Raw genomic sequence first — 26,354 nt, 5'->3', positions numbered from 1 at the left:
AGAACACAATCCCCTCTGTTACACACCTACATGGCATGGAAATACATTGTCTTTTCTTTATTTCCATTGAGTTCAAATCCTGTAATTCAACATCTCCATAGAAGCACCTTTACCAGAAGGACTGCAGTAGTTCAAGAAACCAGTTCACCCCACCTTCTCATGAGGAGTTAGGGGATTAGACAAAAAGGACTGGTCCTGTCATGATACTTACACTTTGAAAATCTATTTTAAAGGTATCTCCTACTTGAAACAATGATGAGCTCAAGTTCACTGCCAGACCCAAAACTAAGATGTTGAGAGCTGTCTAGACTAATGTTGTTTTCAGGATGTCAAGTTTAAGCTACCTGGCCATAGAGAAAATAAAATACATTTCCAGAACGGGGAAAAAAATCTTTGAAAGTCAAGCCAGTTTTATTTTGGAAGAGTCAACAAAAAGGGCAGGGGAGCGTCAAGTGGAGGCACAAGGGACAGGAGGTGCTGGAATCGGGAGTAACGTACAATCTACTGGAGAAACTCAGTGCGTCAAGCAGCATCTGTAGGGAGAATGGAATTGTCAACGTTTCAGGTCAAAACCCTTCACCGGGTCCTTTCCTCCCACAGATGCTGCTCGATGCATTGAGTTCCTGCAGTAGATTTCAGTAAGTTGCTGGAGAAATATTAGAATCAAAATCAGATTTATTATCACTGATATATATCATGAAATGAGTTATTTTGTGGCAGCAATACCGTGCAAGACATAAAACTTATTATCAGTTTCAATAAGTATATAAATAGTCCAAATAGGGACAGTGATGTAGTGTCTGTGGATTTATGGACCGGTCAGAAGTCTGATGACAGAGGAGAGGAAGCTATTCCTGAAGTGTTGAGTATGGGTCCTCGGGCTCATGTACCTCCTCTCTGTTTGTAGAAATGAAAATAAGGCATGACTTTAATGATGGATGCTGCCTTCTTGCAGCACACACACAGAAAACTCAGGAATTCTGAAGCTGAAATAATGAATACATCATAATGGCAAATGGCAAAAGCAAGCATTGACAAAACATAATGAAATAAGGGAAAATGGAAAAAAAAATGAAAATGGAAATCCATGGAAAGGAGAATGACAATGCAAAGACTGCTTCCTTTCTTCATGGGTTTTTATATTAACACAAATTACTTTTAATTGAGTAAGGAATTTTCTGAAATGTAGATCCTGGTGCAATATAGTAGACACAGCAAGCAATTGTGCACAACAAGCTTCCAAAAAAAACATCGCAAGAAGCATTAGGTAATCATTTTGGTTGAAGGTTAAATGCCTTTCCTCAGGTACTGGGCAAATCTTCACTGACCTTCATCAAAAAGTGTGTCAAGGAACAGACCAAGTACAAGTTTAACATTTACTGTGAAAGAGAGTACCGCTGACTGTGCAGCACAGTGCTGGCCTGATTTGTTTGCTAAGGTTTTGGATGAAACATGTCTGTTTCATTCCAAGAGAAGTCTCCCGTCTATTGAATCACCCGCAGCAAAGCTGGACACTTTGTCCTCAAGCTGTGGCCTACCTTGAGTGTGAATTCACCTTTGGGTCTCCATGCTGCCATTGGATGAGTCTCTTTCTCTCACCTCCACCTTCATCTCCCCTTTTCAGTGCAGTCCCCTTGGATCAACACACCTGTTTCTGCATCTCACCTCCACCGCTCCCTGTGCGAGCAACTCTCATTTTCACACTCCTTCTTGGTTGAGACATTTCTCTGGAATTGGAATCGACCACCTTCTTTTGGCCTCTGAACATCTTCCATCCCCCATCCTTCCTTAGAAAGATGTATGTTGTAAGTTTGGGTTCATAACACTCTAATGATCTAATCACCACAACTCACTGGGGTAGAAATTCCAGAGATTGACTACCCTCTTAGACCATGTAACACAAAATGAGGCCCTTCTGCCCACAATGTCATACTGAACTAATTAAATTTGTAATCAGTTGGTATTGGCATTTGAAGTTGTTTGTTATTATTACATGTACCAAGATATAGTGAAGAGCTTGTCTGGTTCATACAGATTGAAACAATACACAAAGCATTGAGGGAGAACAAGATAAAACAATAACAGAATGCAGAATAAAGTGTACAAGCTAGCGAGAAAATACAGTCCAGGTAAACAACAAAGTGCAGTATCATCTATGAGTCAAGAGTCTATCGTATTTTACAAGAGGTCCCATTTCAAGAGTGTGATAGCAGTGGGATGGAAGCTGTCCTTGAAGCTGTGCTTTCAGACTATTGTATATTCTGGTGGATGGGAGGGGAAGAACGGAGAATGAGCTGGATGGGTGGAGTGGGTGGAGTCTTGAAATATTCTGGCTGCATAACTGAGGTAGCAAGAAGTATAGACAGCATCCATGGCTGATTTCATGATGTGCATTCATATCCTTCCATTCCCTGCACATTCATATGGCTGTCTAAGAGTCCCTTGTAACGATGAGAAGAAATTTCTGCTCAGTTTGGTTTTAATTAGTGGGCATCTTGTCTTGAAACTCTGTCTCTTGTTTATGGTTCTCCCACTCAAGAAGACATCTTGACATCCATCCTGTCAAGCTTCCTAGGACCTGCTGAGCTCTTCCAGCATATTGTGTGTTGCCCCAGATTTCAACATCTGCAGTATCTCCCTCAGGAACCTGTATGTTTCAAAAAGATCACCCCTTAGTCTTTGTAAGTCCAAAAAGTACATACCAAATCTCTGCAGATTCTCTTGTTAGGCAACTCTCTTATTTAAGGAATTGGCCTAGTGCATCTCCTTTATGTTGCCTTCAAATCTACTATATCCCTTCATGGATAGGGAGAGCAAAGCTGTGCACAGGACTAAAGGTATGGTCTCTCCAAAGCCCTGTACAATTATCACAAGGGCATGCTCCAATATGCAGATAATTGTTCTGACTTGAAGGCTACTGCCAGGAAAGGCATTAAAAACAGACTCAAAGGAGAAATGCTTGAAAATGAAAAAAGGAACTTTCAAGGCTGTGTGGAAAGCCAGAAGAGTGATGTTAACTGGACTGCTCGCTCCGGCATAAAGGACATTCTCTGGGGTGTCAGGATCTTGAATAAAGCCCTTGAATAATTTAAGAGAAAACTAGCCATGACTGGCTGGAGCTGAGCGGCCAGAAATGCCCCACTTATACTGAGGCTTCCAAAGGATATTGAACGAAAGCTGAAAATAGATTTCCCCTTTCTGACACCTTCAGAATTTTTTTTTCTTACTTCACTTATTGGATGAGAAAATGGACCAACATTTATTGATCATCCCTGGTTATCACTGAGAAGATGATGATTCCCACCTTCTTTTCCACAACCGTTCGATATCCCTGAATCTACTGGAGGGTAACCATACCCTGTCCACTGTAGGAAACATAGAAAACCTACAGCACAATGGAGGTCCTTCGGCCCATGATGTCATGCTGAACATGTACTTATTTCAGAAATTACCTAGTGTTACCCATAGCCCTCTATTCTTCTAAGCTCCATGTATCTATGCAAGAGTCTCTTAAACACCTTATTGTATCCGCCTCCACCACTGTTGCTGGCTGCCCATTCCACACACTCACCACTCTCTGCATAAAAAACTTGCCCCTGACATCTCCTCTGTAGCTACTTCCAAGCACTTTAAAAATACGCCAACTCATATTAGCCATTTCAGCCCTGGGAAAAAGCCTCTGACTATCCACATGATTAATGCCTCTCATCATCTTATACACCTCTATCAGGTCACCTCTCATCCTCCGTTGCTCCAAGGAGAAAAGGACAAGTTCACTCAACCTATTCTCATAGGGTATGCTCCCCAATCCAGGCAACATCCTTGTAAATATTCTCTGCATCCTTTCTATAGTTTCCACATCATTCCTGTAGTGAGGTGACCAGAACTGAGCACAGTACTCCAAGTAGTCTGAATAGGGTCCTATAAATCTGTAACATTACCTCTTGGTTCTTAAAATTAATCCCACGGTTGATAAATGCCGTATGCCTTCTTAACCACACAGTCAACCTGCGCAGCAGTTTTGAGGGGCCTATGGACTCAGCCCCCAAGATCCCTCTGATCCTCCACACTGCCACGAGTCTTAACATTAATACTATATTCTGCCATCATATTTGACCTTCCAAAATAAACCACCTCACACTTAACTGGGTTGAACTCCATCTGCCACTTCTCAGCCCAGTTTTGCATCCTATCGATGTCCCACTATAACCTCCACACTATCCAAAACATCCCCAACCTTTGTGTCATCAGGAAATTTACTAACCCATCCCGCCACTTCCTCATCCAGGTCATTTATAAAAATCACTAAGAGAAGGGGTCCCAGAACAGATCCCTGAGGCGCTCCACTGGTCACCGGCCTCCATGCAGAATATGACCTGTCTACAACCACTCTTCGCCTTCTGTGGGCAAGTGAATTCTGGATCCACAAAGCAAGGTCCCCTTGGATCCCATGCCTCCTTATTTTCTCAATAAGCCTTGCATGGGGTACATTATCAAATGCTTTGCTCAAATTTGTATATACTACATCTACTGCTCTACCTTCATCAATGCGTTTAGTTACATCCTCAAAAAATTCAATCTGGCTCGTAAGGCACGACCTGCCTTTGACAAAGCCATGCTGACTATTCCTAATCATATTATACCTCTCCAAATGTTCATAAATCCTGCCTCTCAGGATCTTCTCCATCAACTTACCAAACACTGAAGTAAGACTCCTGGTCTATAATTTTCTGGGCTAACTCTACTCCCTTTCTTGAATAAGGGAACAACATCTAGGAGGTGCTGAAGAGTGAGTACAGCGAGCTTGGAAACAGAGACAGAAAGTTGTGATTGTAGGGGATTTTAATTTTCCACACATTGATTGGGACTCCCATACTGTTAATGGTCTAGATGGGTTAGAGTTTGTGAAATGTGTTCAGGAAAGTTTTCTAAATCAATACATAGATTTACCAACTAGGGAGGATGCAATATTAGATCTCCTATTAGGAAATGAGGTGATGGAAGTGTGTCTAAGGGGAACACTTTGGTTCCAGTGATTATAACGTCATTAGTTTCAACTTGATTATGGATAAAGATAGATCTTGTCCTCGGGTTGAAGTTCTAAACTGGAAAAAGGCCAAATTTGAAGAAATGAGAAAGGATCTAAAAAGTGTAGATTGGGACAGGTTGTTCTCTGGTAAGGATGTCGTTGGTAAGTGGGAGGCCTTCAAAGGAGAAATTCTGAGAGAGCAGAATTTGTATGTTCCTGTCAGAGTTAAAGGCAAAACGAATAAGAATAAGGAGCCTTGGTTCTCGAGGGATATTGGAACTCCGATAAAGAAGAAGAGAGAGATGTATAACATGTATAGGCAACAGGGAGAAAATAAGATGCTTGAGGAGTATAAAAAGAGTAAGAAAATAAGAAAGAAATCAGAAGGGCTAAAAGAAGATATGAGGTTGCTTTGGCAGTCAGGGTGAAGGATAATCCTAAGAGCTTCTACAGGTATGTTAAGAGCAAAAGGATAGTAAGGGATAAAATTGGTCTTCTTGAAGATCAGAGTGGTCGGCTATGTATGAAACCAAAAGAAATGGGAGAGATATTAAATGGGTTTTTTTGCATCTGTATTTACTAAGGAAACTGGAATGGAGTCTATGGAAACAAGGCAAACAAGTAGGGAGGTCATGGAACTTATACAGATTAAAGAGGAGGGGATGCTTGCTGTCTTGAGGCAAATCAGAGTAGATAAATCCCCAGGACCTGACAGGGTATTCCCGTGGACCTTGAGGGAGACTAGTGTTGAAATTGCAGGGGCCCTGGCAGAAATATTTAAAATGTCGATATCCGCGGGTCAGGTGCCGGTGGATTGGAGTATAGCTCATGTAGTTCCATTGTTTAAAAAAGGCTCAAAAAGTAAGCTGGGAAATTATAGGCCGGTAGGTTTGACATCGGTAGTAGGTAAATTATTGGAAGGAATACTAAGAGATAGGATCTACAAATATTTGGATAGACAGGGACTTATTAGAAACAGTCAGCATGGCTTTGTATGTGGTAGGTCATGTTTAACCAATCTATTAGAGTTTTTTGAGGATGTTACCAGGAAAGTGGATGAAAGGAAGGCAGTGGATGTTGTATACATGGACTTCAGTAAGGCCTTTGACAAGGTCCCACATGGGAGGTTAGTTAGGAAGATTCAGTGGCTAGGTATACATGGAGAGGTAGTAAATTGGATTAGACATTGGTTCAATGGAAGAAGTCAGAGAGTGGTAGTGGAGGATGGCTACTTTGAGTGGAGGCCTGTGACTAGTGGTGTGCCACAGGGATCAGTGCTGGGTCCATTGTTATTTGTCATCTATATCAATGATCTGGATGATAACGTGGCAAATTGGATCAGCAAATTTGCTGATGATACAAAGATTGGAGGTGTAGTGAACAGTGAGGAAGGTTTTCAAAGCTTGCAGAGGGATTTGGACCAGTTGGAGGAATGGGCTGAAAAATGGCAGATGGAGTTTAATGCGGACAAGTGTGAGATATTGCACTTCAGAAGGTCAAACCAAGGTAGAACATACAAGGTAAATGGTAGGACACTGAGGAGTGCAGGAGAACAGAGGGATCTGGGAGTACAGATACATAATTCCCTAAAAGTGGCGTCACAAGTAGATAGGGTTGTAAAGAGAGTTTTTGGTTCATTTGCCTTTATAAATCAAAGTATTGAGTATAAGACTTGGAATGTAATGGTGAGGTTGTATAAGATATTGGTGAGACCGAATTTGGAGTATTGTGTGCAGTTTTGATCACCTAATTATAGGAAGGATATTAATAAGGTTGAAAGAGTGCAGAGAAGGTTTACAAGGATGTTGCTGGGACTAGAGAAACTGAGTTACATAGAAAGGTTGAATAGGTTAGGACTTTATTCCCTGGAGCGTAGGAGAATGAGGGGTGATTTGATAGAGGTGTATAAAATTATGATGGGTATAGATAGAGTGAATGCAAGCAGGCTTTTTCCACTGAGGCCAGGGGAGAAAAAACCCGAGGTCATATAACCATATAACCATATAACAATCACAGCACGGAAACAGGCCATTCCGGCCCTCCTAGTCCGTGCCGAACTCTTAATCTCACCTAGTCCCACCTACCCGCACTCAGCCCATAACCCTCCACTCCTTTCCTATCCATATACCTATCCAATTTTACCTTAAATGACACAACTGATCTGGCCTCTACTACTTCTACAGGAAGCTCATTCCACACAGCTATCACTCTCTGAGTAAAGAAATACCCCCTCGTGTTTCCCTTAAACTTTTGCCCCCTAACTCTCAAATCATGTCCTCATGGGTTAAGGGTGAAGGGGAAAAAGTTTAAATGGAACATTAGGGGGGGCTTCTTCACGCAGAGAGTGGTGGGAGTGTGGAATGAGCTGCCTGATGAAGTGGTGAATGCGGGCTCACTTTTGACATTTAAGAAAGACTTGGACAGGTGTACGGATGAGAGGAGCTTGGAGGGGTATGGCCCAGGTGCAGGTCAGTGAGACTAGGCAGAAAAATGTTTTGGCACAGCCGAGAAGGTCCAAAAGGCCTGTTTCTGTGCTGTAATGTTCTATGGTTCTATGGTTCTACCTTCAACCCTCCAATCCTCTGGAACCTCTCCCATCCCCGTTGATGATGTGATGATCATTTCCAGAGGCTCAGTAATCTGCTCCCTTGCCTCCCACAGTAGGCAGGGTTATATCTCATCCGGTCCTGGCGACTTATCCAACTTGATGCTTTCCAAAAGCTCCAGCAGATCCACTTTTTAAATGTCTATATGCTCATGCTTTTCAGTCCACTGTAGGTCATCTTTACAATCGCCAAGGTCCTTTTCCATAGTGAATATCGAAGCAAAGTAATCATTAAGTACCTCTGCTATCTCCTCCGATTCCAAACACACTTTTCCACTGTCACACCTGATTGGTCCTATTCTCTCATGTCTTATCCTCTTGCTCTTCACATACATGTAGAAAGCCTTGGGGTTTTCCTTAATCCTGCTCACCAAGGCCTTCTTATGGTCCTTTCTGGCTCTCCTAGTTTCATTCTTAAGCTCCTTTCTGCTAGCATCGTAATTTTCTAGATCTCTATCATTACCCAGTTTTTGAACTTTTTGTAAGCTTTTCTTTTCTTCTTGACTAAATTTTTAACAGCCTTTGTACACCACGGTTCCTGTACCCTATCATCCTTTCCCTGTCTCTTTAGAACGTACCTATGGAGAACTCCACACAAATATCCCCTGAACATTCGCCACATTTCTGCCATATATTTCCCTGAGAATATCTGTTTCCAATTTACACTTCCAAGTTCCTGGCTGAAAGCTTCATATTTCCCCTTACTCCGTTAAACACTTCCCTAACTTGTCTGTTCTTATCTCTCTCCAATGCTATGGTAAAGGAGATAGAATTATGATCACTATCTCTAAAATGCTCTCCCACTGAGAGGTCTGCCAGGTTCATTTCCCAATACCAGGTCAAGTACAACCTCTCCTCCTATATAAACATATCTGTACACACCTAACAAACTCCACCCCATCTAATCTCTTTGCTCTAGGAAGATACCAGTCAATATTCGGGAAATCAAAACCTCCCACCTTGATGATCCTGTTATTGTTACACCTTTCCAGAATCTGTCTCCTTATCTGCTCCCGATGTCCCTGTTACTATTGGGTAGTCTATAAAAAACAACTAGTAGAGTTATTGACCCCTTCCTGTTTCTAACTTCCACCCACAGAGACTCAGTAGACAATCCCTCAATGACTTCCTCCTTTTTTGCAGCCTATCTCTGATCAACAGTGCCACACCCCCACCTCTTTTGCCTCCCTTCCTGTCCTTTCTGAAGCATCTAAAGCCTGGCAGTCAAAGTAACCACTCCTGCTCCTGAGCCATCCAAGTCTCTGTAATGTCCACATTACAGCTCCACTGTCTAAGTTCATCCTCCTTGTTCATGATGCTTCTTGCATTAAAGTGCCGAAAGTTTGCTTCCTGGTGGGGTATCAGTGATCCAGACCTTACCCAACTAAAATCTGGATTCATGATAATTACAAAGAATTTAATTAATGGAATTTAAACTCATTATTTTCAACCATGCGGTTTGAACCCTGTCACTGTGCTCTTAGTCGAGGCTTTAGGATTATTTGCCTGGTAATTCAACCTTATTGATCACATTCCTTTGCCAGGAATGCATGCTTTTGTCTCAAGGAACAGAAAAAATTGGCCTCACACCCCACTGAGAGTGCGGAAATTATGGAGCAGAATTTCTTAGAAGGCACTTGAAATTTCACAAGCTAGGCTTCATGCTTCCTCTATAATTGGAACTGGAATTGGTTTATGATTGTCACATATACCGAGATACAGCAGAAAACATTAGTTTTAAAAGCCACCCATACCGATCACTTCAAAACATATGTATAAAGGGAGAAGGAATAACAGAGTGCAGAATATGGCATTATTGTTACAAAGAAAGAGCAATACAGGTGGACAAATTGTAGGTCCATCTTTAACGTAATGAGGCCTGTTCAGAAGTTTTATAACACTGAGCGAGAAGTTGCTGTTGAACCTGGTGCTGTGTTATTTCAAGCCTTTCTATCTTCTGCCTTGTGGGAGAGGTGAGAAGAGAGAATTACTAGGGTGCATAGGGTCTTTGATAAGGTTGGCTACTCTTCTGAGTCTGCAAGAAGTGTAGGTAGAGTCTGTGGAGAGGAGGCTGGTTTCCATGATGTTCTTATCTGTGTTCACAACTTTCTGCAATTTCTGAATGCTTTCTATAGTATATAAACAAGAAAATGGTGAGGGTCAATGGGGACATGCTTTTGAGTAAGTTAAGGCACTAGTTTGCCTTTTTGACCATCATGTCTCTGTGGTTGGACCAGGACAATGCTACAATCAGAAACAATCAGCAGACAAGCTGAACAGACTCAGTTTCTTCTTACTTCTCACTAAACAAAAGTATTCTTTGAGGTTTGCATCTCATTTTACGTTGATATTACTTCCTCATCCCTGAAAGGATATTGTGAAACTTTCAACTTTGTTGCTCCCTCTATGGGTTATGTACAATCCAATTAGGTGTACTTTTAAGATGTCTATGTTAAAATTAATTCCCCATTCTGCAGTTATTGGTAAGATGGGACTACGATGCCTGTGTTCCTCTCCAATCTGCACCTTAGATGTACAGCATTGTGAACAGTTCATGCCTGCCCTCACATCCCGGAGCAGGCTATCTTTCATCCTGTGAGGCTGTCAAAAACCAGGAATATTATAGATATTATGATTATAGATATCATGGATAGAAAGCTGGTTGGCAGATAGAAAGCAAAGAGTAACGGTGAACGGGTGTTTCTCAGAATGGCAGGTGGTGACTAGTGGGGTGCCACAGGGCTCGGTATTGGGAACACAGTTGTTTATGATTTACATCAATGATTTAGATGAAGGCATTGAGAATAGCATCAGCAAGTTTGCTGATGATACTAAGCTGGGTGGCAGTGTGACATGTGATGAGGATGTTAGGAGAATTCAGGGTGACTTGGATAGGCTGAGTGAGTGGGCAGATACTTGGCAGATGACGTTTAATGTGAATAAGTGTGAGGTTCTCCACTTTGGGAGTAAGAACAGAAAGGCAGATTATTATCTGAATGGTGTAGGTAAGGGAGAAATACAAAGAGATCTCGGAGTCCTTGTTCATCAGTCACTGAAGGTGAATGAGCAAGTGCAGCAGGCAGTGAAGAAGGCTAATGGAATGTTGGCCTTTATTACAAAGGGAATTGAGTACAAGAGCAAGGAAATCCTTTTGCATTTGTACAGGGCCCTGGTGAGACCACACCTGGAGTATTGTGTACAGTTTTGGTCTCCAGGGTTAAGGAAGGACATCCTGGCTATAGAGGAAGTGCAGCGTAGATTCACGAGGTTAATTCCTGGGATATCCGGACTGTCTTACGCAGAGAGGTTAGAGAGACTGGGCTTGTACATGCTGGAATTAAGGAGATTGAGAGGGGATCTGATTGCAACATATAAGATTATTAAGGGATTGGACAAGATAGAGGCAGGAAATATGTTCCAGATGCTGGGAGAGTCCAGTACCAGAGGGCATGGTTTGAGAATAAGGGGTAGGTCATTTAGGACAGAGTTAAGGAAAAACTTCTTCTCCCAGAGAGTTGTGGGGGTCTGGAATGCACTGCCTCAGAAGGCAGTGGAGGCCAATTCTCTGGATGCTTTCAAGAAGGAGCTAGATAGGTATCTTATGGATAGGGGAATCAAGGGATATGGGGACAAGGCAGGAACCGGGTATTGATAGTAGATGATCAGCCATGATCTCAGAATGGCGGTGCAGGCTCAAAGGGCCGAATGGTCTACTTCTGCACCTATTGTCTATTGTCTATTATTGATCAAATCGAAGTTCACCTAAAATTAACTTTTAACTCTTCAGTGTGCCTAGTCAATCATCCTTGCATAGCTTGACTTAAAGATGACCGGAAATGACATTCTAAAATCTGTACTGACTGATCAACCACACCAGTGAACACGACTCAGTGTCTTAATATTAAATATCTATTGTGCTACTACTCAAGTTAAAAGCATTTCTAAAACATGTCGACTTGCAGATGATAGTGAGTGTGGTTTTTAGATACTTCCCAAGCCAACAAGTTTAACCAAACCTTGTGAGGTAAAAATCCATGGGCTGCCAGTGTGATGGTTGGAGCACTGTCCAGGCTGGGCTAAGGTGGTAATTAAAAACTCCCTCAGTATCAATCTTTGTTGAAGACGTTTCCAACTGCCTGTGCCCTAACCGCACTTTTGAAACTCTGGCTTGAATCATACAGCACTGCAATAGGCTTTTCAGCCCACAGAGTCTGTGTTGTCCATCAAACCTCAATTCACACTAATCCTATTTGGTTATTGTTATGCCGTTATTGCAGTGCCAGCTCTCACCGATTGGGGTTCAATTTCCGCCACTGCCTGCAAGCAGTTTGTTTGTTCTCCCCGTGACAGTGTGGGTTTCCTCCAGGTGCTCTGGTTTCCTCCCACATCCCAAAGTTGTACAATCAGTGGGCATGCTCTAATGCCACCGGAAGCATGACAACACTTACGGGCTGCCCAGCACAATCCTTGCTGATTTGTTTTGACACCAGCACACAGTAGCACATTGGTTAGCACAGCGCTTTACAGTACAGGTGACCAGGATTCAGTTCCCACTGCTCCTTGTCAGGAGTTTGTATATTCTCCACGTGACCACGTGGGTTTCCTCCGGGTGCTCTGGTTTCCTCCCACAGTCCAAAGAAGTACGGGTTGGTAAGTTAATTAGTCATTATGAATTGTCCGATGATTAGGCTAGGATTAAATTGAGGGCTTGCTGGGGGGGAGGGTCGTAGCTTGAGGGCTGGAGGGACTTATATTGCACTGCATCTCAATAAATAAATACATTTTACTGTATGTTTTGATGTTTCAATGTACATGTCAAATAAGTTAAATTTTACTTCTAAGGTTCTATCACTCACCTACACACAGGGGACAACTAATAGTAGCCAATTATTCCACTAACATTGTCTTTTGGTTGTAGCAGGAAACTTCACCAAGGGTTCAGGGAGGGAACATGCAAACTCCACACAGACATCAACGGAGGTCAGGTTTGAACTCATATCACAGGAGCTGAGGCAATGGCTTTGCCACTGCGTCATTCTAAGTGTTTTAGCTTTTGTTGCTGAGTCCCTAATTCCTCGCCCAGAGATGGTTTCTCTTCATCCACCCAGCTTTGAAAGATGTCCTTGCTGTGCTGGGTGATCACTGTAAGAAAGTAAGACCCAAATTTCCATTGTGCCTTTTATGACTGACGATGTTATGTTTGAGAGCATTTTTGTATAGCTCCCTTTATGGTTTACCTATCATTACTTAAGCAAAGGCTGAAATATGACTGCGTGAATAATTGGCATTAACCTGATACCTTAAATCCTCTTTTATTGCATCACGCAAGCTCTACAAATATTAAAAACAAATCTTTGTAAACCGTGGCTGTCAAGTCAATTAAAAACACTAATAGAACATTCATAAATCCATAGGAGATGTTCCACTTTCTGAATCCCAACAAGGCTGTGCGGCTAATGTCGTCCATTGGACATCAATCATAAATTCCTACCTTACAGCGACTCTGTATCAGCTTAAATCAGTAAATCGAAAGCACTGCGGAGCAGAACAGTGTAGCAAACATAAAACTGCATTATTTCAGAACAATCGCAGCTACTGTCAACAACAGATGTAAGGGGATAGCCGAAGATCCTCCAGACTAAATTCCCATCATAGAAAGAGGCGTAAAAATTAAAAATCAACCCTAAACTTTCTATTTTATATATTTGTCAACCTTACATTGTTAAAATTATTTGTGCTGGAGATAGAGCCAAGGAAGGACTTCTGGCAAAATGCTTTTGTTCTAATTTTTCCATTTAATATGTACAGTTCATACAAAGCACTGCACTACATTGAAATAACTACTTCGCTGAGCACCTATGTTCCATCCGCCAGAAAAAGCGGGATCTCCCAGTGGCCACCCATTTTAATTCCACTTCCCATTCCCATTCCGACAAGTCAGTGCATGGCCTCTTTTACTGTCACGACGAGGCTACACTCAGGTTATATTCTGTCTGGGTAGCCTCCAACCTGACGGCATGAACATCAATTTTTCAAACTTCCAGTAATGCCCCTCCTTCACTATTCCCCATTCTTATTTACCTCTCTCACCTCATCTCCTTATCTGCCTATCATCTCCCTCTGGTGCTCCTCCCCCTCTTCTTTCTTTCATGGCTTTCAGTCCTCTCCTATCAGAGTTCCCCCTTCTCCAGCCCTGTATCTTTCATCATTCAACTTCCCAGTTCTTTACTTCACCCCTCCCCATCTCTCTGTTTCACCTATCACCTCATGGTTCCTCCCCTCCCACTTTCTTACTCTGACTCCTCATCTTTTTTTTCCCAGTCCTAATGAAGGGCCCAAAACGTCAACTGTACTTTTTCCATACATGCTGCCTGGTTGGCTAAGATCCCTCAGCATTTTCTGAGTGTTGCTGAGAAATTACAATTGTAGCAATATCTTCAAAAAGGGTGGCTAACCCCTACGTTCATGGGGTGTGGTGGCTGGATAGGTGACACTCCCAGACACTGCAGCATCTTGTGAAAGAAAACTGCTCTGCAAATATGAAGTTTGAAAGTGCAGAATGAGACAGAAAGACAGAGAAAGAGAGAAAGGAGGGAAGGAGAGAGAGAAAGAGAAAGGGAGAGACTGATAGAGGGACAGAAAGACAGAGAGAAAGAGAAAGGGGGGTGGGTGGAGAGAAAGAGAGGGTGATTTAAGGAACACTTTGAAACATTTTAAGTGGAAGTTAGTGTTAAATGTAATAAATATGGATTGGCAGAAAACCATGCAATTGCTCACTATTATCCTAACTGTAGATTTAGTATTGGTGCTGATGCCATTATGGGCTCTGTTGTTGCTGGTAATGGGGAGGAGCTGGCACAAGATTTCAATGTGAGAGTTGTGATATTGAGTTTTCTTCCAAAATAGGCTAAAGTCAGAATGAAAGACATAAGCATCTCAAATTCAAAATGTGAAATGGTATGAATGGTATGGCTTGTTCCCAATGAAATTGAGAATCATACATCTCACTTGGAGAAATAAGAGGTGGGTTTCAATTTGGACTGAAGAGGTTGACAGATCATTAGATAAGAAGTTTTCTGGCTGGAGAAAATAGTGACTGAGTTGACATTTGAAACAGATAAGCCAATTTATGATAAGTATCTTAACTTTGTGCATCAGACCCATAACCCTTACACACATCATGTTTCTAGAGTGCACACCCGCCTGCTGTTTAGATGTGATAATGTTTCCTGCTTCCACCATCGTTTCAGGCAGAACGTTCCACCTTCTAGATGAAAAAAATATTTTCCTCAACACTCCTCTAAATCTTCGACAAATTACATTAGCTGAAATTTGATTGCATTGCCCTGAATCAATATTGCATTGGATAACAAGTATGAATCTAAAGCTACTTCATGTGTTGTTTTCAGGCAAGGTGAAACCATGTGTGGTACAAAAAGATTGTTGCACTGTTAGAAGTGTCCCATTTGGAAATGGTACTAAGTGAGGCTGCATCCATTTCCTTAGGTGAGTGTAAAATGGCGTGCCAGCTTTCCAAACAAGAGTGTAGGAGTTATTCCTTGATCAGATATGAACCCTCAACCAACATCACTGACTTGGTTACAAGGCCATTATCACATTTCAGTTTGTGGGAGTTTGTTGCCATTGTCAGTATTACACTTCAGCTCTTCAAAAGGCGTTTCATTTATTGTAAAGCATTTTATGATACCTTTAGGCTTTGACAGGTGCTCAAGAAATATAGTTTCTTTAGTTACTACTTTGCTTCTATAATAAAACTTCCATGCATGTGATGTTTAACTAGCCGTTGGACTAGTTGTTTAAGGAAATTTGTCTTCAAAGATCGAGATACAAAGCTCATGGTCTGCTATTCAGTTATAGAGTCATAAAGTACAACAGCACAGAACTACGCTCTTTGGCCTATCTGGTCCAGTTGCATCTATCTAGTTCCATCAACCTGCACCCAGACCATAGCCCTCCTTCTCATCCATGCACCTATCCAAGCTTCTCTTAAATGTGACAATTGAACCCACATCTAATACTTGCACATTTGTACCACACTCTAAGTAAAGTGCTTTCTCTTCAGATTCTAATTAAATATTGCAACTTTCACGCTGGTACTAGTCCCACACAACCTGAGGGGGAAAAGCCTTCATGCATCACCCTACCTACATAATTTTCTATATCCCTATAAGATGTACCCCCTCATTCTGTACTCCAGGGAATAAAGTCCTAGACTTTTCAACCGTTCCCTATAACTCAGGTCCTGATGTCCTGACAAAATCCTTGTAAATTTTCTCTGCACTCTTTCAGACTTATTGATGTTTTTCCTCCAGGTAGGTGAGTCCTGCTGCAAGCTCTTGAGTCATGGCTACCTACTCAAACTGTTGCAGAGACTCCACCAACCTTGTCCCCAATAAATCCTCCACATCCACTGGTAGAAGAAATGAACCTATGTGAACATTTTCTGCCAGAACACCTCCAACACTGAATACCTAAATTTGAAGTTTAAAGTTCAAAGTAAAGTATAAGTAAATTTTTCTTTTCCAATATTTTTATTAGTTTCTACATAGAGGAATACAGAGTACAAGAAAGGGTATATAAAAGGTCAGAAAAGATTTTAAAAAACCAGTTACATTATATCTGTTCATAATAACAATTATATTACTCCTTATTCATATGTTCATCAATAGTTAAATTAAACTATACTAATTTATTACAGAAGGAAAAAAAAATCTAACCCCTACCAAGACCGAAGCTGTTTATTAAGGAGAAAAGAAGGTAAATACCTTCTTATATAATAAAAATTAATAATAGCCAACATCTGAGTTTAAACAACGAATTGAAGGTTTTGAAAATAATTCAGAAAAGGTCCCCACAATGTTTGAAAGTCTTGACGAGATTCAGAAATTGAACAACGAATCTTCTCTAAATCTAAACATGACATAATGTCACATAACCATTGAGCATGAGGAGGAGGAAGAAGACCTCGTTTACCTTGCATACTTTCTTTACTCTCCCGTTTTAGCCAGTTTTCAGGATATAAATTGAACCTATATAAGAGTGATGCATTTTATTTAAATAATTTGGTATCAATTAGTACTTTTAAAGTTGTAAGAAATCAATTTACTTACATGGGTGTAACAGTTACTAAGCATTACAAACACTTGTTTAAAGAAAACTTTCTTACTTTATTGAATCATGTAAAAAGGATATCATTAAATTGGTCACCTCTTTCAATATCACTGACTGGAAGAATTAATTCTATTAAAATGAATATTCTACCTAAATTTATATATCTTTTTCAGGCTTTACCAGTTTTTATTCCTAAATGCTTTTTTTGATTCTCTCGATTCTATTTTAGGAACATAGAAACATAGAAAATAGGTGCAGGAGTAGGCCATTCGGCCCTTTGAGCCTGCACTGCCATTCAGTATGATCATGGCTGATCATCCAACTCAGAACCCTGTACCTGCTTTCTCTCCATACCCTCTGATCCCTTTAGCCACAAGGGCCATATCTAACTTCCTCTTAAATATAGCCAATGAACCGGCCTCAACCGTTTCCTGTGCAAAGAATTCCACAGATTCACCACTCTCTGTGTGAAGAAGTTTTTCCTCATCTCCATCCTAAAAGGCTTCCCCATTATACTTAAACTGTGACCCCTCATTCTGGACTTCCCCAACATCGGAATCAATCTTCCTATATCTAGCCTGTCCAATCCCTTTAGAATTTTATACTTTTCAATAAGATCCCCCCTCAATCTTCTAAATTCCAGTGAGTATAAGCCTGGTTGATCCAGTCTTTCTTCGGGGTGAACCTTCTCTGTACTCCCTCTATGGCAAGAATGTCTTTCCTCAGATTAGGGGACCAAAACTGCACACAATATTCTAGGTGCGGTCTCACCAAGGCCTTGTACAACTGCAGTAGAACCTCCCTGCTCCTGTACTCAAATCCTTTTGCTATGAATGCCAACATACCATTTACCTTTTTCACCGCCTGCTGTACCTGCATGCCCACCTTCAATGACTGGTGTACAATGACACCCAGGTCTCGTTGCATCTCCCCTTTTCCTAATCAGCCACCATTCAGATAATAATCTGTTTCCCTGTTCTTGCAACTGAATTGGATAACCTCACATTTATCCACATTAAATTGCATATGCCATGAATTTGCCCACTCACCTAACCTATCCAAGTCACCCTGCATCCTCTTAGCATCGTCCTCACAGCTAACACCGCTGCCCAGCTTCGTGTCATCCGCAAACTTGGAGATGCTGCATTTAACTCCCTCGTCTAAATCATTAATATATATTGTAAACAACTGGGGTCCCAGCACTGAGCCTTGCGGTACCCCACTAGTCACTGCCTGCCATTCTAAAAAGGTCCCGTTTACTCCCACTCTTTGCTTCCTGTCTGCCAACCAATTCTCTATCCACATCAATACCATATCCCCAATACCGTGTGCTTCAAATTTGCACAATAATCTCCTGTGTGGGACCTTGTCAAAAGCCTTTTGAAAATCTAAGTATACCACATCCATTGGCTCTCCCCTATCCACTCTACTAGTTACATCTTCAAAAAATTCTATAAGATTCGTCAGACATGATTTTCCTTTCACAAATCCATGCTGACTTTGTCCGATGATTTCACCTCTTTCCAAATGTGCTGTTATCACATCTTTGATAACCAACTCTAGCATTTTCCCCACCACCGATGTCAGACTAACCGGTCTATAATTCCCCGGTTTCTCTCTCCCTCCTTTTTTAAAAAGTGGGGTTACATTAGCCACCCTCCAATCCTCAGGAACGAATCCAGAATCTAAGGAGTTTTGAAAAATTATCACTGATGCATCCACTATTTCTTGGGCTACTTCCTTAAGCACTCTGGGATGCAGACCATCTGGCCCTGGGGATTTATCTGCCTTTAATCCCTTCAATTTACCTAACACCACTTCCCTACTAACATGTATTTCCCTCAGTTCCTCCATCTCACTAGACCCTTGGTCCCTTACTATTTCCGGAAGATTATTTATGTCCTCCTTAGTAAAGACAGAATCAAAGTAGTTATTCAATTGGTCTGCCATGTCTTTGTTCCCTATGATCAATTCACCTGTTTCTGACTGTAAAGGACCTACATTTGCCTTGACCAATCTTTTTCTTTTTACGTATCTATAAAAGCTTTTACAGTCAGTTTTTATGTTCCCTGCCAGCTTTCTCTCATGATCTTTCTTCCCTTTCCTAATTAAGCCCTTTGTCCTCCTCTGCTGGTTTCTGAATTTCTCCCAGTCCTCAGGTGTGCCGCTTTTTTTTGCTAATTTATATGTTTCTTCTTTGGACTTGATACTATCCCTAATTTCCCTTGTCAGCCACGGGTGCACTACCTTCCCTGGTTTAATCTTTTGCCAAACTGGGATGAACAATTGTTGTAGTTCATCCATGCTATCTTTAAATGCTTGCCATTGCATATCCACCGTCAACCCTTTAAGTATCATTTGCCAGTCTATCTTAGCTAATTCATGTCTCATACCTTCAAAGTTATTCTTCTTTAAGTTCAGAACCTTTGTTTCTGAATTAACTATGTCACTCTCCATCTTAATGAAGAATTCCACCATATTATGGTCACTCTTATCCAAGGGGCCTCGCATGACAAGATTGCTAACTAACCCTTTCTCATTGCTCAATACCCAATCTAGAACCGCCTGCTCTCTAGTTGGTTCCTCGACATGCTGGTTCAGAAAACCATCCCGCATACATTCCAAGAAATCCTCTTCCTCAGCACCCTTACTAATTTGGTTCACCCAATCTATATGTAGATTGAAGTCACCCATTATAGCTACTGTTCCTTTATTGCACGCATTTCTAATTTCCTGTTTAATGCCATCCCCAACCTCACTACTACTGTTAGGTGGCCTGTACACAACTCCCACCAGCATTTTCTGCCCCTTAGTGTTATGCAGCTCTACCCATATCAATTCCACATCCTGCAGGCTAATGTCCTTCCTTTCTATTGCGTTAATCTCCTCTCTAACCAGCAATGCTACCCCACCTCCTTTTCTTTCCTGTCTATCCCTCCTGAATATTGAATATCCCTGGATGTTGAGCTCCCATCCTTGGTCACCCTGGAGCCATGTCTCTGTGATCCCAACTATATCATATTCATTAATAACAATCTGCACATTCAATTCATGCACCTTGTTACGAATGCTCCTCGCATTGACACACAAAGCCTTCAGGTTTGTTTTTACAACACTCTTAGCCCTTATACAATTATGTTGAAAAGTGGCTCTTTTTGCTTTTTGCCCTGGATTTGCCTGGATTTATACTTTATATATGGAAAAATAAACATCCTCGTTTAAATAATGTTCATCTTCAAAAATCTAAAAGTCTGGAGTTTTAGCCGTACCTAATTTTAGGTTTTATTACTGGGCAGTTAATATACAATATCTTACATTTTGACTATATTATATTAATCCTGTAGATTGTCCGGTATGGGTTTCTTTAGAAGCTAACTCTGTTAATAAATGTTTATATTTCTCTTCTTGGATCCTCACTTCTTTTATCTGTAAGTAAATTAATTGATAATTTAATAGTTAAACATACTCTGAGGATCTGGATACAATTTAGAAAACACTTTGGTTTATTGAGGTTTCCCTTTCAAGCCCTATTTATTCTAATATTTTTGAACCCTCTATGATTGATTTAGTTTTTAAAGAATGGGACAGGTTGGGTATTAAATGTTTTTGGGATCTGTTTGTTGGAGGAAACCTTTGTTCATTTGAGCAATTGTCAGATAAATATAGTTTACTCAAAACTCACTTTTTTAGATAAAACTTACAATTTATTTTACCTTTTGCTTCATTTTCTGGCAAGCATTTTACGGGAGAAAAAGAAATACATTAGAATTTCCAAAAAGAACTATAAACAGACAAAAAATATGCAAAAGGAGATAAATTGAACAAAGAAGCAAAATATTACTGAGAACATGATTTGGAAAGAATCCTTTAAAGTGAGTCTGTAGGTTATAGAATCAGTTCAGAGTAATGTCGATTGATGTTATCCACATCAGTTCAGGATAGATATAGGGTAATAGATGTTCCTAAACAGGTGGTGTGGGGCCTAAGGCTTCTGAGCCTCCAGCCTGATGGCAGTAGGGAGAAGAAGGCATGGCATGGTAGGTGGAGGTCTTTTGATGATGAATACTGCTTTCTTATGTTAGCGCACCATGTAAATATACTGAATGATGGTCAGGATCCTCTCTAATGTGCATCTACAGAACTTTGAAGTTTGTTGAAGGTTTTGGTGACATACCGACTCTATGCAAACTCTTAAGAAAGTAAAGGCGCTGTTGTTCCTTCTTTATGATGCCACTTACATGAGCTTCATGTGAGTAAGGAATTTCATTGTACCCTGGCGTGCATGATAAGAAACTGATTTGAATACACTCAGTAGGCCTGATAGACAAGCTGTATTATCCAGATATCAACGCTAGACCACCAGAGACCACTAGGGAGATACAAGGTGCAATTCTATAAAATTTAACAGCTTCATATACTTTTGGGAATCCTGGGCATGTGGTGGAACAAGACAGAGAAGGAGTATCCAATAAGGCACAAAGATTCTCAAGGCATTTTGACAGGAACACACGGAAGCCCAGCAGTTGGAGGAACACAGTCTATCTCCCAAACTGGGAAAACCTGCACAGGCACAGGGAGAATATGCAGAATCCATACAGATAGAGCCAGAGGTCAGGACTGAACCCAAGATCACTACTTTGCCATCCCCTTTTACTTAAAAGCAAGTAAAGTTTGTTTTTCTATAATGAGCATAAACCACAGTGGACCAATACTACAGTGCAGAGAAATGTCTCCATGGTGTAAGGAGACACTGCAGTTGGTCAGCTCCTTATTATGATCTATCCTGAAGGAATAGAGAGCGAGAATGCCCTAAGTGTGTACTTAAGGCTGAGACTGATAGTTCATTGATTGGTAAAGAGATTTAGGGCTATGGAGAGAAGGCAGGAGAATGGGGTTGAGAAAAAAAAATCAGCTATAATTTAATGGGAAAGCAGACTCGATGGGTGGGATGGTCTATATTTAAGGTCTATTACAAGACTCCAATGGTGACTATTACCATACACACTGTCTAGTATTGTTGATAAAAATTGATACAGTTAGATTATCAATATTCTCAGGAATGACTATTAATGCTGTGGGTTATTAATAAAAGAACTGTATGAAGGTTTCATATATGTTTACATTCCCATTGTAGCTGAGTCAAACCACAGTACATTTAGCAATGGTTTAATCTGATGGATTAATGGTTCTAGTATTTGTTCCAGATCATTTTACAGCCACAGAAATAAGTTCAAAGTTCAAAGTAAATATATTATCAAAGTATATATATGTCACCATATACTACTGTGAGATTCATTTTCCTGTGGACATTCACAGCAAATACAAAGAAACTCAATAGAATCAAAGAAAAATCTCAAATAACAGAGAGGGATGAACAACTAATGTGCAAAAGACAACAAGATCTGCAAATACAAATATCACTACTAATAATAAATAAATAAGCAATAAGCAATTGTGGAATCAATTCAGCCTTGGGTGATTAAAGTTATAACCTCTGGTTCAAGAGCCTAATGGTTGAGGGGTAATAACTTTCCTGAACATGGTGGTGTGGGATATGAGGTTCTTGTACCTTCTTCCTGATGGCAGCAGTGAGAAAAGGGCATGGACTAGATGGTGGGGGGGCGGGGGGGGCCTTGTGCTAGATGCTGCTTTACTGAACAGTGCTCCTTGTAAATGTACTCGGTGGTGAGGAGTGTTTTACCCGCGATGTACTGGGCCATTTCCATTACTTCTTATAGGTTTTTTCCATTCCCTTGCCAACATATGATGCAACCAATCACTATACTATACACTACACATCTATAGAAGTATGTCAAGTTTTAGATGACATGTCAAATCTCCACAAACCTCTAAAGAAGTAGAGGTGTTCCCATGCCTGCTTTGTAATGGCACTTGTGTGCTGGACCTAGGGACATGTCCTCTAATCAGTCCTACAATCAGGGAGGAGCTGCAGGAACCTGAAAACCCACACTCAACAATTCAGAAACAGTCTCTTCTCCTCCACCATCAGATTCTGAACGGTCCATGAAGAGTACCTCTTATTCCTTTTATGTTTGCTATTTACTTGTTTTTGTACTTGGTAGTATCTTATGTGTCTGCACTGTGCTGTTGCAATGAAGCCTCAAATTCTGAAGTCATATGAATCAATGATAATAAATCTGATTCTGATTAGTTCTTCCAACATTGTTTTTTATAGTAAATAAAAATATTATAACACTTAAAATATGAGAACGTAAAAAACTTATGAAAACAATTCAAATGCATTCAATAAAATAAAAAAAATGTCCGGCTCCTTCCAATCACTGTTTTGTTTTGAAGTCAGTGAGTAATATATGCAAAACAAGAACCATGTGGATGCTGAAAATCTGAAATTAGAAAAAACAAGAGGAGCTGAAAATGCTGAGCAGGTCAGGTAGCGTCTGATAAGAGAGAAAGAGTTGAATATTCAGGTCAATGAGCATTCATCAGAGTTTATCATTGAAATTGTCAGATATATGGCCAGCCGTACACTAGATTCCAAAGCATAAATAAGTTGTGAGCTCTTCAATATGATAAAGGAGCTTTTCTCCCGTACATTTTTATCTAAGACTTTCACCCAGCTGACCTAAAAACCTTTTGGGTAGTGAGTATTAGATCTAAGCTGTAAGTTAACTGAGCTGTAAGAGCTGCCTGTCAGATCAGATGTTAAACTGAGGCTCTATTCTAGCCTGTCAGTTGGATACAATCTGCTCTACGTCACCATATAAATTCCCAGCAACTCTGAAATCAAAGCTGAAAATGTTGGAAACACTCAGCGGGTCAGACAACATCTGTTGAGAAAGAAACGGAGGTAATGTTTCAGATCAAAAGCCATTATTTAGAACGAGTATTCCAGCTTATGGTATTTGGCTTATTTCTCCTTCTCAGTAACTTTTCTTTCGCTTTTGTATCAGTCTAACCCTATTTATTCTGAGAGACTGCATCGAGCGTCTAATAATTACTTCTTTTATATTCCTGTGCAATTAAGCATTCAGAGAGATTAATGTGCTTTGACAAATGAAGGGCTTGCTTGCTCCTGCGAATCTAAGCTTTCTGCTGATCTTAATTATATTTGCCATTTTCCAATCAGCTTTTCAATTGACGCTGCCATGTAGTGGCTGTAAGAGGTTAAGGTCGTCATTTATGACATCTTCTGCTAGGTTGCTGTGACAAATGCTAAAATCTTATGACTGGTTGCCCTAATTCCAAACCATCAGCAAATTAAAAAGTAATGTATTACAAAACTGTATCTAATTGACTCCATGGCAATCTAGCGTAGTAAACAGTTTGTAGCTGACCATTGTTTCTCAATAACGGAAGGTCCAAGAATAGAATTTCATGGTATTTAACACTGAACTCTCCATGCTTGCTAAAAATAGAAAGCACTTTCTTGTGAAAATTAGATCAACTAAATGAAAACAGACAATGCTGGAAACATTCACAATCTTTCACAGCCATGTAAGGGTTTGGTTTTAGCAGCTTCTTGGTCCAGTCACAAAAGATCCATTTGTCACTGATTTTAAGAACATAGTACATACGAGGGGTGATTGATAAGTTTGTGGCCTAAGGTAAAAGGAGTCAATTTTAGAAAACCTAGCACATTTATTTTTCAACGTAGTCCCCTCCTACATTTATACACTTAGTCCAGCGGTCATGCGGCATATGGATTTTGAACCTCCAGAAAGTGTCCACAGCAGGGGTAATTGATAAGTTTGTGGCCTGAGGTAGAAGGAGATGAGTTATTAACTTCAAACTTTCTGCATAATCACTCAAAGAGTTGACCTGCATGTGCATGTAACGAGAGCTGCATAACTCATCTCCTTCTACCTTAGGCCACGAACTCACGAACTTATCAATCACCCCTGCTGTGGACAATTTCTGGAGGTCCAAGATCCGTATGTTCCATGACCGCTGGACTAAGTGTGTAAATGTAGGAGGGGACTATTGTTGAAAAATAAATGTGTTAAGTTTTCTAAAATGGACTCCTTCTACATTAGGCCAAGAACCTATCAATCACCCCTCGTAGAATGGTACAGGGCCTTTGGCCCATAATGTTGTGCTGACAATTTAACCTGCTCCAAGATTAATCTAACCCCTTGCCCCAAATACCTCTAAGTATGGTCCAACCAGAGTTTTACAGAGCTGCAGCATTACCTCATGGCTCTTGAACTCAATACCCTAACTAATGAATGGTGGCATACGATATGACATCGTAACAACCCTATCAACTTGCACTGCATCTCTGAGGATGTGAACCCCAGGATCCCTCTGTTCCTGTTAAGAATCTTGCCATTGACTCTACACTCTGCTTTTAAGTTCAACTTTCTCATTTGAACTCTACCTGCCACTTCGCAGCCCAGCTCGACATCCATTTCACTTTGACATCCTTCAAAGCCAAACTAGTTTGGTGAAATTTGAGCTGAGGTGGCAGGATCAGAAGATAGTGACTTTGGGATTTGCACTCTTTCTTGAACAGAGTTTCTACTCATCCAGTGTTGGGCAATGTTGGTATTAATATTGGTAGTGGTAGAGGCAGGTTCGGTATTGTCATTTAAAGTAAAATTGGATAGGTATATGGACAGGAAAGGAATGGAGGGTTATGGGCTGAGTGCGGGTCAGTGGGACTGGGTGAGAGTAAGCATTCGGCATGGACTAGAGGGGCTGAGATGGCCTGTTTCCATGCTGTAATTGTTATATGGTTATATAATATTGGTGTATTATTGCCATATGCACCAAGATACAGTGAAAAGCTTGTCTTGCATACTGTTCATACAGACCAAATCATTCCACAGTGTATTGAGAAAAACAATAATATTGTTTTTCAAATAAAATCAATATTGTATTGCAAAATAAAATGTAGAAGCTACAGAGAAAGTGCAGTGTAGGTAAACAATAAGATGCAAGATCATAATGAGATAGATTATGAGGTCAAAAGACCAAATTGATGCAAATGCTACATCATTATGTGGTAGGGAAACTGCACTGCTGTGGATGGTCCTGGATTTGAAAAATATTCTGATTTAAATACAGATGCAGGCCTCTGTGTCATAGCTGAAGAAGTGAAATCTAAGATGTTCAAGAAGATCCACTGGTCTGCCAAATACCCAAGCTTCCATAGTCAATGGAGGCTTGGGTTAAGGAAGGATATACTGTATATTGTAGCTTGCATGGGTGAGTTTTAAGATTTCCTGTAGTGCCTCACTCATCAATCACAGACCAGTGAAACAGTCAAGGTTGCGATAATTTTGCTACTGGCTTCTTATCAATCCTTATCGATCATTTGATATCAAGATATCAAAGAAATATCTTAAGTTTTAGATGCTTTGCATGGTTGAATACCACAAGACTACATGCCACACAGGTTGAGTGGTGAATGGTGCCAAATGGTTAGCTGAAAGCATCCACTGGTCTTGGAAATGGAACACCAAGAATGCGGCATCATGGGAAGGAAATGGAATGTTGGCCTTTTTGGAGAGAGTGGAAAAGAGCAGAAGTATGGTCTCTTCATTAATGGATGGCCTCCCTTGCATTGCAAGCAACTCCATTGCAAGCAACTGGTTGATTTCTGGG

At 40.7% G+C, this 26,354-nt stretch overlaps 1 long non-coding RNA gene across 1 annotated transcript in view; it reads left to right on the top strand.

Annotated features, from left to right (window-relative positions):
* Positions 1-23,545: 23,545 nt before the first annotated feature.
* LOC140715855 (uncharacterized) overlaps positions 23,546-26,354 on the top strand; it is a 34,946-nt gene continuing 32,137 nt past the window's right edge. Inside the window, exon 1 of the long non-coding RNA XR_012096192.1 lies at positions 23,546-23,595. This is a non-coding gene — a long non-coding RNA (uncharacterized lncRNA). The remainder of the gene's footprint in view (positions 23,596-26,354) is intronic.

The sequence above is a fragment of the Hemitrygon akajei genome, chromosome 2, assembly GCF_048418815.1.
Source record: "Hemitrygon akajei chromosome 2, sHemAka1.3, whole genome shotgun sequence".
Taxonomy (NCBI): Eukaryota; Metazoa; Chordata; class Chondrichthyes; order Myliobatiformes; family Dasyatidae; genus Hemitrygon; species Hemitrygon akajei.
Note: the sequence above shows the minus strand (reverse complement) of the source record. Positions and strands in the feature narration are given on the sequence as shown.